Below are 13,791 nucleotides of genomic sequence, written 5' to 3' on the forward strand. Positions count from 1 at the left end.
GGCTAACGGCTGCAGCCCTGCCTCCAGTCGCGTCTATCAGCGGCGCATCGCCGCCTCTCCCCGCCCCTCTCAGTGAAGGAAGACTGAGAGGGGCGGGGGAGAGGCGGAGATACGCGCTGACAGACGCGCGTTGGGCAGGGCTGCGGCGGTTAGCCCTGCCCCAACCAGGAAGCGCTCCCCCGCTGCACAGAGGGGATTTGGGGGTGAAGGGACCCCCGTTAAGCCGCGGGATAGCTGCGTTTTAGCAGGGACACACATGCCCCTGCTATCTATGAGGTCTGAAGCGAGATTTATTCTCGCTTCAGACTCTCTTTAACTAACAAAAGTGAAGGCTCTGGATTCTGTAGAGCCTTCCGGTTCCTCTCATGGTCCCCTTGTTCCTTGTTGTCCACTGACTCCTCCATTCGAATCTCCTGCTGTGGGAGGCTTCGGAAGTCTTCAGGCGCCCGAGTGCTCCCAAATACGGCAGCTCCTTATTGCGCATGCATGCAAGAGTGTGTTGTGCATGCGCAATATGGAGTTTCTTCGGGAGCACTCAGGCTCCCGAAGCCTTCCAAAGCCTACCGCACTTACAGAGAGCAGTCTCCGACCCATGAGTTGGGTATAGCCGCAGTATAGTATTTCCTACAGACAAGGGGCAATCACCTACAGGCACACAATCGCCTTCTGATCAATCTTCTCGAGTTCATTTTAACACACAATGTATTCATGTTTGCAGGCACACCAGCTCAGGGGCAGCACAATGGGTACGGCTTGTGCGCCCTACTATGGAAATCTGTTCTTGGGCTGGTGGGGAGACAAAATTGTGTTTGTCAATTGTTGGTTACTGCGTGACTGGGATTAATATTCAGGAAATTGGGTAGAACAGCCTATCAAAATTCACTTATTTATTTTCAAGTGGAATAGTTAAATTGCTGCCATTCTTACATTGTTAATGGCAAACCTGCTACAGTCGGTCATTCAGTGACTGGGGTCCAAATTCAGCCACAAACAGCCAATGGGATTTGTTTAATTGATTTCAATGGAAACATTTGAACTACTTCCATTCTCACAATATTGATGCCAAGGACCCTAAAGCTCTCAAACTAGTAATTGTGTGACTGTGTGTCAAGGTTACAAAAAGTAGGCGGAGCCAGCAACAACCAAATAAGTACCTGAGCAAGGCCGGGTTCTCAGCTAGTATATAATAAATGAATAATTGGTAGCATACAGACTAACTTTTATGTGCTATTTAAAACTTTTAAATTAGCTCCTAAACGCTCCGGCAGTCACCCAAGGGTTAAGATGTTGACAGTTTCCCTGTGACATGTTACCATATCAGGAGCTTCACATCATCAAAGTTTGCATTTGCTTCCATGATCTACAAGTACAGGTATTTTGGGGTACTGATGAGGCTTCAAGACGTCGCTGACACTTTATTCGAGATAAGACTGCTTAGAAGTTAGAAGACAGCTTTACACGTGTTTTTAATTTTCGGCCCCGATTTTGATCATCTGTTTAACCACTTGAGGACCCACCCTTTACCCCCCCTTAAGGACCAGCGTTATTTTTTGTGATCTGTGCTTGGTGGGCTCTGCAGCCCCCAGCACAGATCAGCTGGCACACAGAGCGATCAGATCGCCCCCCTTTTTTCCCCCCTATGGGGATGATGTGCAGGGGGGGTCTGATCGCTCCTCCTGTCTGGCATGTTGCGGGGGGGGGGTCTCAAAGCCCCCCTCCGCGGCGAAATTCCCACCTCCCTCTCCTATCTGCTCATCCCCGGTGATCGGGGCTGCACAGGACGCTATCCGTCCTGTGCAGCCAGTGACAGGCTGTCCCCTGTCTCATGGCGGCGATCCCCGGCCGCTAATTGGCCGGGGATCGCCGATCTGACTTATGGCGCTGCTGCGCAGCAGCGCCGTACAATGTAAACAAAGCGGATTATTTCCGCTTGTGTTTACATTTAGCCTGCGAGCCGCGATTCACGGAGCCCCCCGCTGTGAATTGACAGGAAGCAGCCGCTCGCGCGAGCGGCTGCTTCCTGATTAATCAGCCTGCAGCTGGCGACGCAATACTGCGTCGCTGGTCCTGCAGCTGCCACTTTGCCGACGCGCGGTATGAGTGCGCGGTCGGCAAGTGGTTAAGTGTCATTATTCAACTAGGTAACATAAGATAAAATAAGAGAATTTATAAGCAGATGGTGTGTACTAAATTAACATTAAATCAGGTATAAAAAGAGAGAGTCCTACTGGTGTGGTACATGTGGAAAGTGACGACCCTCCTCTCTTCTGGCTCAGACCAGCTTTGCTCTGCCGCTCAGCCACTGGAGTGTCGGCTGCTCCAGCCTGTCTCAACTTGCCAATCTTTATTCCACAATGGTGAGAAGCTTTCTGGACTATGACCTGCTGTTGAACTTCGAGGATTGGTAACCCTCTGACTTGGTTCTTGTCTGCTACAAAGTATTTGCTAACTTGCTTATGCTGTTTACGCTGCTTTGCTCCAACTGACTGTGGTTGGCGAACTCTGTTCAGCAAGCCGGACATTTTGCAATTGTGTTTAGCTGCTCATTGGCCTTGCTGTCACTGCTCAGGCTACTGCTTGCTTGACAGTCTGTTCTTTGAACCGCTGATGACAGGCTGGCTTGTGAATCAAGCAGCAAGCTGATTCTGTGATCTACTGAATGCATTGCTTATCTCTATTCCATAAGTGACTACCATACTGTGCCTCATTATGAATTGTCTTCTGGTCATCTTGGTCCCTCATACGAAATATATATTACATCAACCATACGTGCACGTCATCTGTGTGGCCATCTATTTGAACTATTGTTCTAGTTCGTTTAATATTGGAGCAATATTTTTAGCAGACATATCAAGTGCTTCTGGTCACATTCTGAGTCACATTATTTAATCATTCATGTTGCGTGGCTGTGTGTGTCCTGAGGATGCTGAGGAGGCAGAAGGTTTCAGGCGATGGGTTGTCCATTCTGTTTTTAGATGGGATAACTGTAAAGGATAGCGGAGATGCCGCCGCATGGGCAAGCGGCACGGTGGCCATATCCGCGTTCCAGCTGGCGGCTTCTGCCGCACAGCTACATGCTGCTGGTTCGCCTGGTCCTTCTAGTGCACACAGTTTAAGAGCTACGCGCGCGCGTGCCAGGCGACAGGACCTTTATGCAAGTAAAAGGGGAGTCAGCTGACCAAGCCGGTCAGCTGACTCCAGCTATGCTCCGGATTGGTGACTAAGGCGGCGCTGCGGAGTGCTCTGGTTATTTATAGGGCTTGCCTGTCAGTTGCGAGTTGTCTGCTGAATGCTTACGTGTGCGCACACAGACCCTAGTCAGATCTTACAGTGTGTTAGAACCAGCCGGAGCTGGGAATTCACACTTAGTCAGATTCCGTTGATAGCTTTAAGTACTATTGTATTGTAAGACTTGTGTACATCTGTTAGTCTAGTTCCCAGGTGTTGAAACCAAGGACTTCACACCTAGACTAGGATATTGCTATATTACTACTGTTTATCTGTTATGATCTCTCGCTTTCCTGACTACTCTCTTGCTTGCTGATTCGGTACTTCTGCCTATCTAATAACTGTTGCCGACACTGCCTGTACCTTGATACCGAATCAGTCTTCCGCCTCTGTACTGTATCTGTCCGTTCGTTGCTGACCTTGCTTGTCTGACCTTTCTGTCCTCACTAGTGGGTCTTGCCACTAGTGAGGGAAATCTTTAGCGCTGTCACCTAACCCTTAGGTGATCAGCCTTGCTGTACTAGGCGCAGGGCAGCTGCCGACATCACCTAGTGTTCCTGGCCCCGCTAGCGCTACCGGACTTCCGGATTCCCACGACTACTGGCCATAGAGTGGAGGCGATTCAGCAGGAGATACCATCCCTTGGGCACGGTGATATACACCTTGTGTGTTATAAGCTATATTGTCATTTTACATTGTGAGTTTTATATTTTTATCTTGCGAAAGAGGCATGATTAAAAAGGTTAATGCGCCAGAGAGCGCTCCTCCTCTCTTTTGTGTTTTTGTTTCCAATCAGCTTTAATACTTTGGTCCCAGAGTATTTTTGGAGCAGCACCTGGTGGACACCTTGTGTCGTTGTGTCATTCCACTTAATTGAGCGCAGCGGAAAGGTGTTTGTGAGCCTTGCTGTACTGACTGTGACACTTGTTCCTCAGGTGTCTGTTAGCTGCAAGCAGTGTCTGTTGATCACCTGCTCCTCAGGAGATCATCTTGCAGCACAGTCAGTGGTCCCTGCTCCTCAGGGGTCCACTGGCTGCAGTACAGTCTGATTCCCTGCTCCTCAGGGAATCCTTGGCTGTAGTACAGTCATATTTACTCATTCCACCTGTGACTACCCTTGCAGCACAGTCAGTGGTCCCTGCTCCTCAGGTGTCCACTGGCTGCTGTACTATCTGAATTCCCTGCTACTCAGGGAATTCTTGGCTGCAGTACATTCTGTATTCCCTACTCCTCAGGGGATCCTAGGCTATAGCTTAGTCTTGATCACCTACCCTTCAGGTGATCATACTCTCTAACACCGTCAGTAGTCCCTGCTTCTCAGGCGTCCACTGGCTGCAGTGCAGTCTGAATCCCCTACCCCTCAGGGGATCCTTGGCTGCAATACTGTCTGTATCTCCCGCTCCTCGGGAGATAATTTCTCTGATTACTGTTGCACCAAACACTACCACATTAGGTGTCCTGTATCTAGCTATACCAGTATTATTGGTGATTCTGCAGATCACCACATAATCAGGTATAGCATCTGTATTATTGGTGATACTGCAGATCACCAATAATCAGAAAAAATCTGTGTTGACACCAATCGTTACAATAACTGTTTTTTTATTTGGTTTATCATATTAATAGAGGTGCTTTGTACATTTTCACTCGATAGTGTTTGTGATCTGTTGGGACATCCGCCTCCTTTTTTATATCTCATCGTTTGTGATTTTATAAAAAGAGAGTACCGGTGCACAGGGGATGGAAGTATGACCATCCTCTAATATGGTAGAAATCCAAAAAATACTTAAAGTGGACCCAAATTAAAAATACAAGATTTCAGAAATAAAACCTATTTTCTAAATTATAATAATAAATAGCAGCCTTTTTTCAGCTGCATGATGACAAATATAAAATATTTTACATTTATTGGAGGAACCCCTCCCTTCTTTTCAAATTGCCAGGATTTTTCCAGCAAACTGGTGGAGTAGATGGTGTCCAGCAATGGAGGAATTGCTAATGGCTGCCTCCAGTATAACCCTAGATATAAAAAGAGAAGGGTGAAAAGCATGCACTGAAATTATCATAGGTTTGAAGGAGTGTTATTTATCTTTGTATGTGTCAGAGTGGTGCAACTAAATATTTTTAATAAAAAAAAATGTTTGGTTTGAGTCCACTTTAAATCCTCTCCATGTTACTTACAGCACTTCTTTGTTTGACCCAAGAACATATTGCAAACGTGATACTGAACACTATCTTCTATGTTACAATATCAAGGACAGTGGTTCTCAATTGCAAAACCGTGGTCTCCTAAAGTTGCTAGAATACTTTATGTCCAGTAAATTATGACCTATATTCAGCTACAGGTATAGTTTATGCAACTGGATAGGACATGTTGTGAACTAAAAATGGTAATATATGTCTACTAACGTAGAGGATGACATCTGTAAATTCTTGTTTAATTAGTTGACGTCGTTTCATGTGGAATACCTTGGCTGCCTTCCATTGTTTTATGACCTGCTTATGTTAAGACGTGTTAGGTGAGGACCGATTAATTACCATTGACCTCCATTGAGACATGCATCAAAGCAGTCATGGCTTCATCCATTACACGGAAACTTTTGCCCATTCGATGAAAAAAAAAACAGTCTCATCATGAATGTAAACTTTTACGTACTTTTGTATACGGTTATAATAACTCCAAGTCCAACCTTGTTCAACTATAAAAACAATCTGTTTTACCCATCCTAAAGTAATTGAATGCATTTTGCATATAATCCATAAAGTCCTCTATTTATATATTTTTATTATATATGTATGCAGTATATTTTGTATATACTGGAAGTGGGTGGTCCTATACTTCAGCTTTTTGTGTATAGGAGGAGAGAGCATAGTGAGGACTTCCTCGCTGTACTGTTATCATTCACAGGCCAATCAGCAATCTGAGATGAGGCTGTGCACTACCCGTGTTTCCCCGAAAATAGGACAGTGTTTTATACTATTTTTTGCTCCCAAAGATGTGTTAGTGCTTATTTTTAGGGAATGTATTATATTTCAGTAAAGTGTCTCTGAGCAGAACATTTCCTGTTCCTTTGTGCTGTGCTGTTCCTGTGCTGTGTCTTCCTGCCTTCCCCACTGTGCAACCTCTTCCTCTGCTGTATCTGGTGGTATGCTACTGTACTGATCATGTCCCTGCCCTGTCATCCCTGCACACAGCTGATAACTTTGCTGTGCTCTGGAATGACAGGCCTAGTGCATGGGCTGCACTGCACCGCTGTGTCCCTGCTTGCTTGCCACCTCTTCTTCCACTTTAACTACCTCTAGGGCTTATTTTTGGGGTACGGCTTATTTTTGGGGAAACTTGGTAAATTCAATCTAAGAATGTGTGTCCTGGTTATTGAATGTGCTGCTTGATTGGGCTGTCTGGAGTTTTCTGATTCATGTGGTTCGCTTTTATCAGCAAACAGAGCAGGCATACATGTAAATGGTGGATTGTATTTTTTAGAATAGGACAGTCAGTAATATAAAAAAAAAAAAAAAAAAAAAAAATCTTCCCTAACTCTATCTTAAAACATTTAGTCAATACAAGGCATCCAGAAATAAATAAATAGACAAAGGATACTAACATGACTGAAACCAGCTTAACAGGAAGCAAAACTGTAACTTTACCCTCCAGAAGATCACACTGATTTTGAACCAAAATTATTTTGTTTCTGCTGTAGCACTATCCAGGGCAGTTTTTAGCTCATAAAGCTCCCAGAGTGAGGGTGTATACATGTTAGACACCCCCCGCCCCCACCCCACAGATTTGGGTACACTATTATGATGCAGTAGCCAGAGGTGTTCCCAGTATTAGGTAGCTCCCAAAATAGCTAGCCAGAAGCCCTCAGTATTAGGTAGACACACATAATTATTGTAGTTCCTGCCAGTGTATCAGATCCCAGTCCCGACATCATATTTCAGGAGCAGTGGTGTAGCTAAGGAGCTATGGGCCTCATTGCAAGTTTTACATTGTCCCCCCCCCCCCCCCCCCCAAGCACTCTATACATAACAATTGATACGGCGCACCAACACCTGCCAAGGACAACCAAAGTGCCAGAAGTGCAAGAATGGGATGGGAAACAGCTTGTTAATGATTACTACCATTCAAAACATCTATAGAAGTGATTATTACTAGAGATGGCCCAAACGGTTCGACCGCAAACGTATTCACGCGAACATCACTGGTTCGCGTTCGCATCAAAACATGAACTTTATGGTGAGTTCGGCCAGTTCATTGCCCGCAGCCCCGCTCCAGCCTCCTTAGTCTTCCGGTGTTCCGACACCGGCAGGCGAGCAGGGCTATGGCGAGATGGCTGCCGAGAGACTATAAAATAATACCAGTTGCCTGAATCGCCTGCTGATCCTGTGTCTCTAATACTTTTAGCCACAGCCCCTGAACAAGCATGCAGATCAGGTGCTCTGACTGAAGTCAGACTGGATTAGCTGCATGCTTGTTTCAGGGTGTGATTCAGCCACTATTGCAGTCACAAAGATCAGCTGGACTGCCAGGCAACTGGTATTGTTTACAGGAAACATCCATATAACTCTCAGTTAAGGTTTCCTGTAAGCAAGCTGTTTCTATTGCATTGAGCATAAATGGTAATTTTTAGGCCAGCTTCAGTTGGTACAGTGGTTAGGGTGCATGCCCACCACACAGTGAGACCCAGGTTCAAATCCCAGCCAATGTGAGTTGGCTTTGATGCTACAAATCCTTAAAGGGAACCTAAACGGAGAAGGATATGGATTTTATCTTTTAAAATAATACCAGTTGCCTGAATCGCCTGCTGATCCTGCTGATCCTGTGTCTCTAATACTTTTAGCCACAGCCCCTGAACAAGCATGCAGATCAGGTGCTCTGACTGAAGTCAGACTGGATTAGCTGCATGCTTGTTTCAGGGTGTGATTCAGCCACTATTGCAGTCACAAAGATCAGCTGGACTGCCAGGCAACTGGTATTGTTTAGAGAAAACATCCATATCACTCTCAGTTAAGGTTCCCTGTAAGCAACCTGTTTCTATTGCATTGAGCATAAATGGTAATTTTTAGGCCAGCTTCACTTACTACTGTAGTGGTACAGTGGTTAGGGTGACTTGCCCACCACACAGTGAGAGCTGGGTTCGATTCCCAGCCATGGTATGATGTATACTGGTTTTTAAAATAGTATAATTCCCTGGCAGAAGAGACCCTCCTCCCTCCGGTAGGAGGGAGAAGGGGAGGAGGGAGGTGGAGACACACAAGAGTCTAATTAAAATCTCCCTAGCAGAGTGTGTAGCAGCTGTCCCATAACTAATTAGTGTAGGCACACAACTGATTCAAATGGTATAAAGGACCTTGCTTGGAGGAGGGAGAGAGGGTGGGCGGGTCCTCCTGCAGTGATGTGTATTTCACTCAATCAGGTGTGCCTCCAGGTATTAGAGCTCTTGAAACATGTTTTCTATCATTTTTCTAGCCAGTAGAATTTTTTTAAATTTTCAAAGTTCGCCTCCCCATTGAAGTCTATTGAGGTTCGTGAACTGAAAATCGGAGGTTCGCGACATCTCTAGTTGCCCACAATGTGTTTATTTTGTGCTGACATGTTGCCCATTGCATTTATTTTGTGCTGACATTTTTGCCCACATTGCGTTTATTTTGTGCTGACATGTTTGCCCATATTGCGTTTATTTTGTGCTGACGTGTTTGCCCACATTGCGTTTATTTTGTGCTGACATATTTGCCCACATTGTGTTTATTTTGTGCTGACATGTTTGCCCACATTGCGTTTATTTTGTACTGACGTGTGTAAGAGAACGCGGAAAAGCCGCCGTGTCTGCTATTGAGGAGGCGGCTGTTTCCGCGTCCAATGCGGCGGTTTGCACGCGGAAGCGTGCGTCTGGTGGCAGGGCAGAACGCGGAAAAGCCGCCGTATGTGACAACAGCAAGGAGGCTGGTTCCGCGTCCAGCACGGCGGTTTGCACACAGCAGCGTGGGTCTGGTGTGGCTGGGTCTGTTAGTGCACACAGGCTTAGGAATACACACGCGCGCGCTGAGAGGCAGAACTCTTATACTTATCACACCGATCAGCTGACACCAGAGCAAGATTCTATTGGTTGACCAATTAGGGGTGGTGCTGGAGAGCACTGCTCCATATATACTTGCTGCTGGTCAGTCTCAAGTTGTCTGCCGTTGCGATCACAATGTCAAAGCACTCAGACCTTAGTCAGATCCTACAGTGTGCTTGAACCAGGAGGACCTGGGAATTCACACTGAGCCAGAAATATTTGTATTATTGTTCTGTTTATGCTTAGACTAGTTCCAGGGTGTAGAGACCACGGACCTCACACCCAGATTAGGGAACTGTATTGTCGTCTGTGTTATACTCCAGACTAGTTCCAGGGTGCTGAGACCACGGACCTCGCACCCAAGACTAGGGAACTTGTGCAATCATTCTGTTATACTTCAGACTAGTTCCAGGGTGTAGAGACCAAGGACCTCACCTCACACCCAGACTAGGCATTGTTTGATATCTGTTATGATTTATTGCTTTTCTGACTACTCCTCTGTCCTCTGATTCGGTACCTCGCATATCTGATACTCTGTTGCCAAACCCTGCTAGCCTTGGATACCGAATCAGCCTTCTGTCTATGTACTTTATCTGACCGTGTGTTGCCGACCTGGCTTGCCCGACCTCGAGAGCTATCTCCCTCATTAAGAGATAGTCTCCAGATCAGATAGTGACATCCACCTTCAGGTGTTACTCTCCTTCTGGTCCTTCCTACCTCCAGCCTGACTCCACCCCTTGGAGAGTCTCAGGCTGCTGGAAGGTTTCCGTGTTCTTCAGAGCAGTATTCCCTTAGGGCCCTTTTCCATGCGCTGGCTGAATCGCAAAACCGCTAGCGATTTTACAATCGCTACGGTTTGCTTTTTAACATAGGAATCGCGGTAGGTCATTTCCACTACCGCGATTCGCTTTTGTCGGGAACGCGAACGCGCGGCGGAGCGATAATTGCCGCGATTTTGCTATGCAGTGCATAGCATAGCAAAATCGCGTCCGCAAACGTCGGGGGAATCGCCGGTTTTGCGATTCAGCAATCGCTAGCGTTCAGCATGAACGCTAGCGATTGCAGGTGGAAAAGGGCCCTTACTGCTTATGTTCATCTGCTCAGCAGGTGCATTACTCAAAGTACTACTGTTACACCAAACACTCACATACCTTAGGTGTCCAGAGGTTAGTAATATATCTGTATTATCCGTGATTCTGCAGATCATCAATAATCAGGTATATATCTGTATTCTTGGTGATACTGCAGATCACCAATAATCAGATTCTCTCTGTGTGCTGACACCAATCGTTACAACGTGTTGCCCACATTGCGTTTATTTTGTACTGACATGTTGCTCACATTGCAGTTTATCTTGTACTGACATGTTTGCCCACATTGCGTTTATTTTGTGCTGACGTGTTTGCCCACAATGCGTTTATTTTGTGCTGACGTGTTTGCCCACATTGCGTTTATTTTGTACTGACGTTGCTCACATTGCAGTTTATTTTGTGCTGACATGTATGCCCACATTGCGTTTATTTTGTGCTGACATGTTTGTCCACATTGCGTTTATTTTGTGCTGACATGTTTGCCCACATTGCGTTTATTTTGTGCTGACGTGTTTGCCCACATTGCGTTTATTTTGTGCTGACATGTTTGCCCACATTGCGTTTATTTTTTGCTGACATGTTTGCCCACATTGCGTTTATTTTGTACTGACATGTTGCCCACATTGCGTTTATTTTGTACTGACATGTTGCCCACATTGCGTTTATTTTGTGCTGACATTTTTGCCCACATTGCATTTATTTTGTGCTGACGTGTTTGCCCACATTGCGTTTATTTTGTGCTGACATGTTTGCCCAAATTGCATTTATTTTGTGCTGACGTGTTTGCCCACATTGCGTTTATTTTGTACTGACATGTTGCCCACATTGCGTTTATTTTGTACTGACATGTTGCCCACATTGCGTTTATTTTGTACTGACATGTTGCCCACAACGCCTTTATTTTGTGCTGACATGTTTGCCCACATTGCGTTTATTTTGTGCTGACATGTTTGCCCACATTGCTTTTATTTTGTGCTGACGTGTTTGCCCACATTGCGTTTATTTTGTGCCGACATGTTTGGCCACATTGCGTTTATTTTGTGCTGACGTGTGTAAGAGATCGCGGAAAAGCCGCCGCGTCTGCTATTGAGGAGGCGGCTTTTTCCGCGTCCAATGCGGCGGTTTGCACACGGAAGCGTGCGTCTGGTGGCAGGGCAGAACACGGAAAAGCCGCCACATGTGACAAAAGTAAGGAGGCTGGTTCCGCGTCCAGCGCGGAGGTTTGCACACAGCAGCGTGGGTCTGGTGTGGCTGGGTCTGTTAGTGCACACAGGCTTAGGAATACACGTGCGCGCGCTGAGAGGCAGAACTCTTATACTTATCACACCGATCAGCTGACACCAGAGCAAGATTCTATTGGTTGATCAATTAGGGGTGGTGCTGGAGAGCACTGCTCCATATATACTTGCTGCTGGTTAGTCTCAAGTTGTCTGCCGTTGCGATCACAACGTCGAAGCACTCAGACCTTAGTCAGATCCTACAGTGTGCTTGAACCAGGAGGACCTGGGAATTCACACTGAGCCAGAAATATTTGTATTATTGTTCTGTTTATGCTTAGACTAGTTCCAGGGTGTAGAGACCACGGACCTCACACCCAGATTAGGGAACTGTATTGTCATCTGTGTTATACTCCAGACTAGTTCCAGGGTGCTGAGACCACGGACCTCACACCCAAGACTAGGGAACTTGTGCAATCATTCTGTTATACTTCAGACTAGTTGCAGGGTGTAGAGACCAAGGACCTCACACCCAGACTAGGCATTGTTTGATATCTGTTATGACTTATTGCTTTTCTGACTACTCCTCTGTCCTCTGATTCGGTACCTCGCATATCTGATACTCTGTTGCCAAACCCTGCTAGCCTTGGATACCGAATCAGCCTTCTGTCTATGTACTTTATCTGACCGTGTGTTGCCGACCTGGCTTGCCCGACCTCGAGAGCTATCTCCCTCATTAAGAGATAGTCTCCAGATCAGATAGTGACATCCACCTTCAGGTGTTACTCTCCTTCTGGTCCTTCCTACCTCCAGCCTGACTCCACCCCTTAAAGAGTCTCAGGCTGCTGGAAGGTTTCCGTGTTCTTCAGAGCAGTATTCCCTTACTGCTTATGTTCATCTGCTCAGCAGGTGCATTACTCAAAGTACTACTGTTACACCAAACACTCACATACCTTAGGTGTCCAGAGGTTAGTAATATATCTGTATTATCCGTGATTCTGCAGATCATCAATAATCAGGTATATATCTGTATTCTTGGTGATACTGCAGATCACCAATAATCAGATTCTCTCTGCGTGCTGACACCAATCGTTACAACGTGTTGCCCACATTGCGTTTATTTTGTACTGACATGTTGCTCACATTGCAGTTTATTTTGTACTGACATGTTTGCCCACATTGCGTTTATTTTGTGCTGACGTGTTTGCCCACATTGCGTTTATTTTGTGCTGACGTGTTTGCCCTCATTGCGTTTATTTTGTACTGACGTTGCTCACATTGCAGTTTATTTTGTGCTGACATGTTTGCCCACATTGCGTTTATTTTGTGCTGACGTGTTTGCCCACATTGCGTTTATTTTGTGCTGACATGTTTGACAACATTGCGTTTATTTTTTGCTGACATGTTTGCCCACATTGCGTTTATTTTGTACTGACATGTTGCCCACATTGCGTTTATTTTGTACTGACATGTTGCCCACATTGCGTTTATTTTGTACTGACATGTTGCCCACAACGCCTTTATTTTGTGCTGACATGTTGCCCACATTGCGTTTATTTTGTTCTGACATGTTGCACACAATGCGTTTATTTTGTGCTGACGTCTTGCCCATTGTGTTTATTTTGTGCCGACATGTTGCCCACAATGTGTTTAGTTTGTGCTGACATGTGGCCCATTGCATTTATTTTGTGCTGACATCTTGCCCATTGCGTTTATTTTGTGCTGACATGTTGCCCATTGCGTTTATTTTGTGCTGACATGTTGCCCACAATGCGTTTATTTTGTGCTGACATGTTGCCCATTGCATTTATTTTGTGCTGACATGTTTGCCCACATTGCGTTTATTTTTGTGCTGACATGTTTGCCCACATTGTGTTTATTTTGTGCTGACTTGTTTGCCCACATTGCGTTTATTTTGTGCTGACATGTTTGCCCACATTGCGTTTATTTTCTGGTGTCTGGGGTAACTGTTGCTGCATTTATTGTTTAATGGTCATAGTTGGCTATGTTTGCTACTTTGGGGTTACGGTATACTATTAAATAGCATCACACAGTTTCTGCACACCCATGATGCAAAACCTCGTTTGACCACATCATGGCGTAAACACTGCTTTCTTATGCCTCGCTGTTACATCATTATGTTAGCTCCGCCCATACAATGTCATGGCCACGCCCGCATCCCACTTGCATATACAG

This window comes from Hyperolius riggenbachi, chromosome 10 (assembly GCF_040937935.1).
Source record: "Hyperolius riggenbachi isolate aHypRig1 chromosome 10, aHypRig1.pri, whole genome shotgun sequence".
NCBI lineage: Eukaryota > Metazoa > Chordata > Amphibia > Anura > Hyperoliidae > Hyperolius > Hyperolius riggenbachi.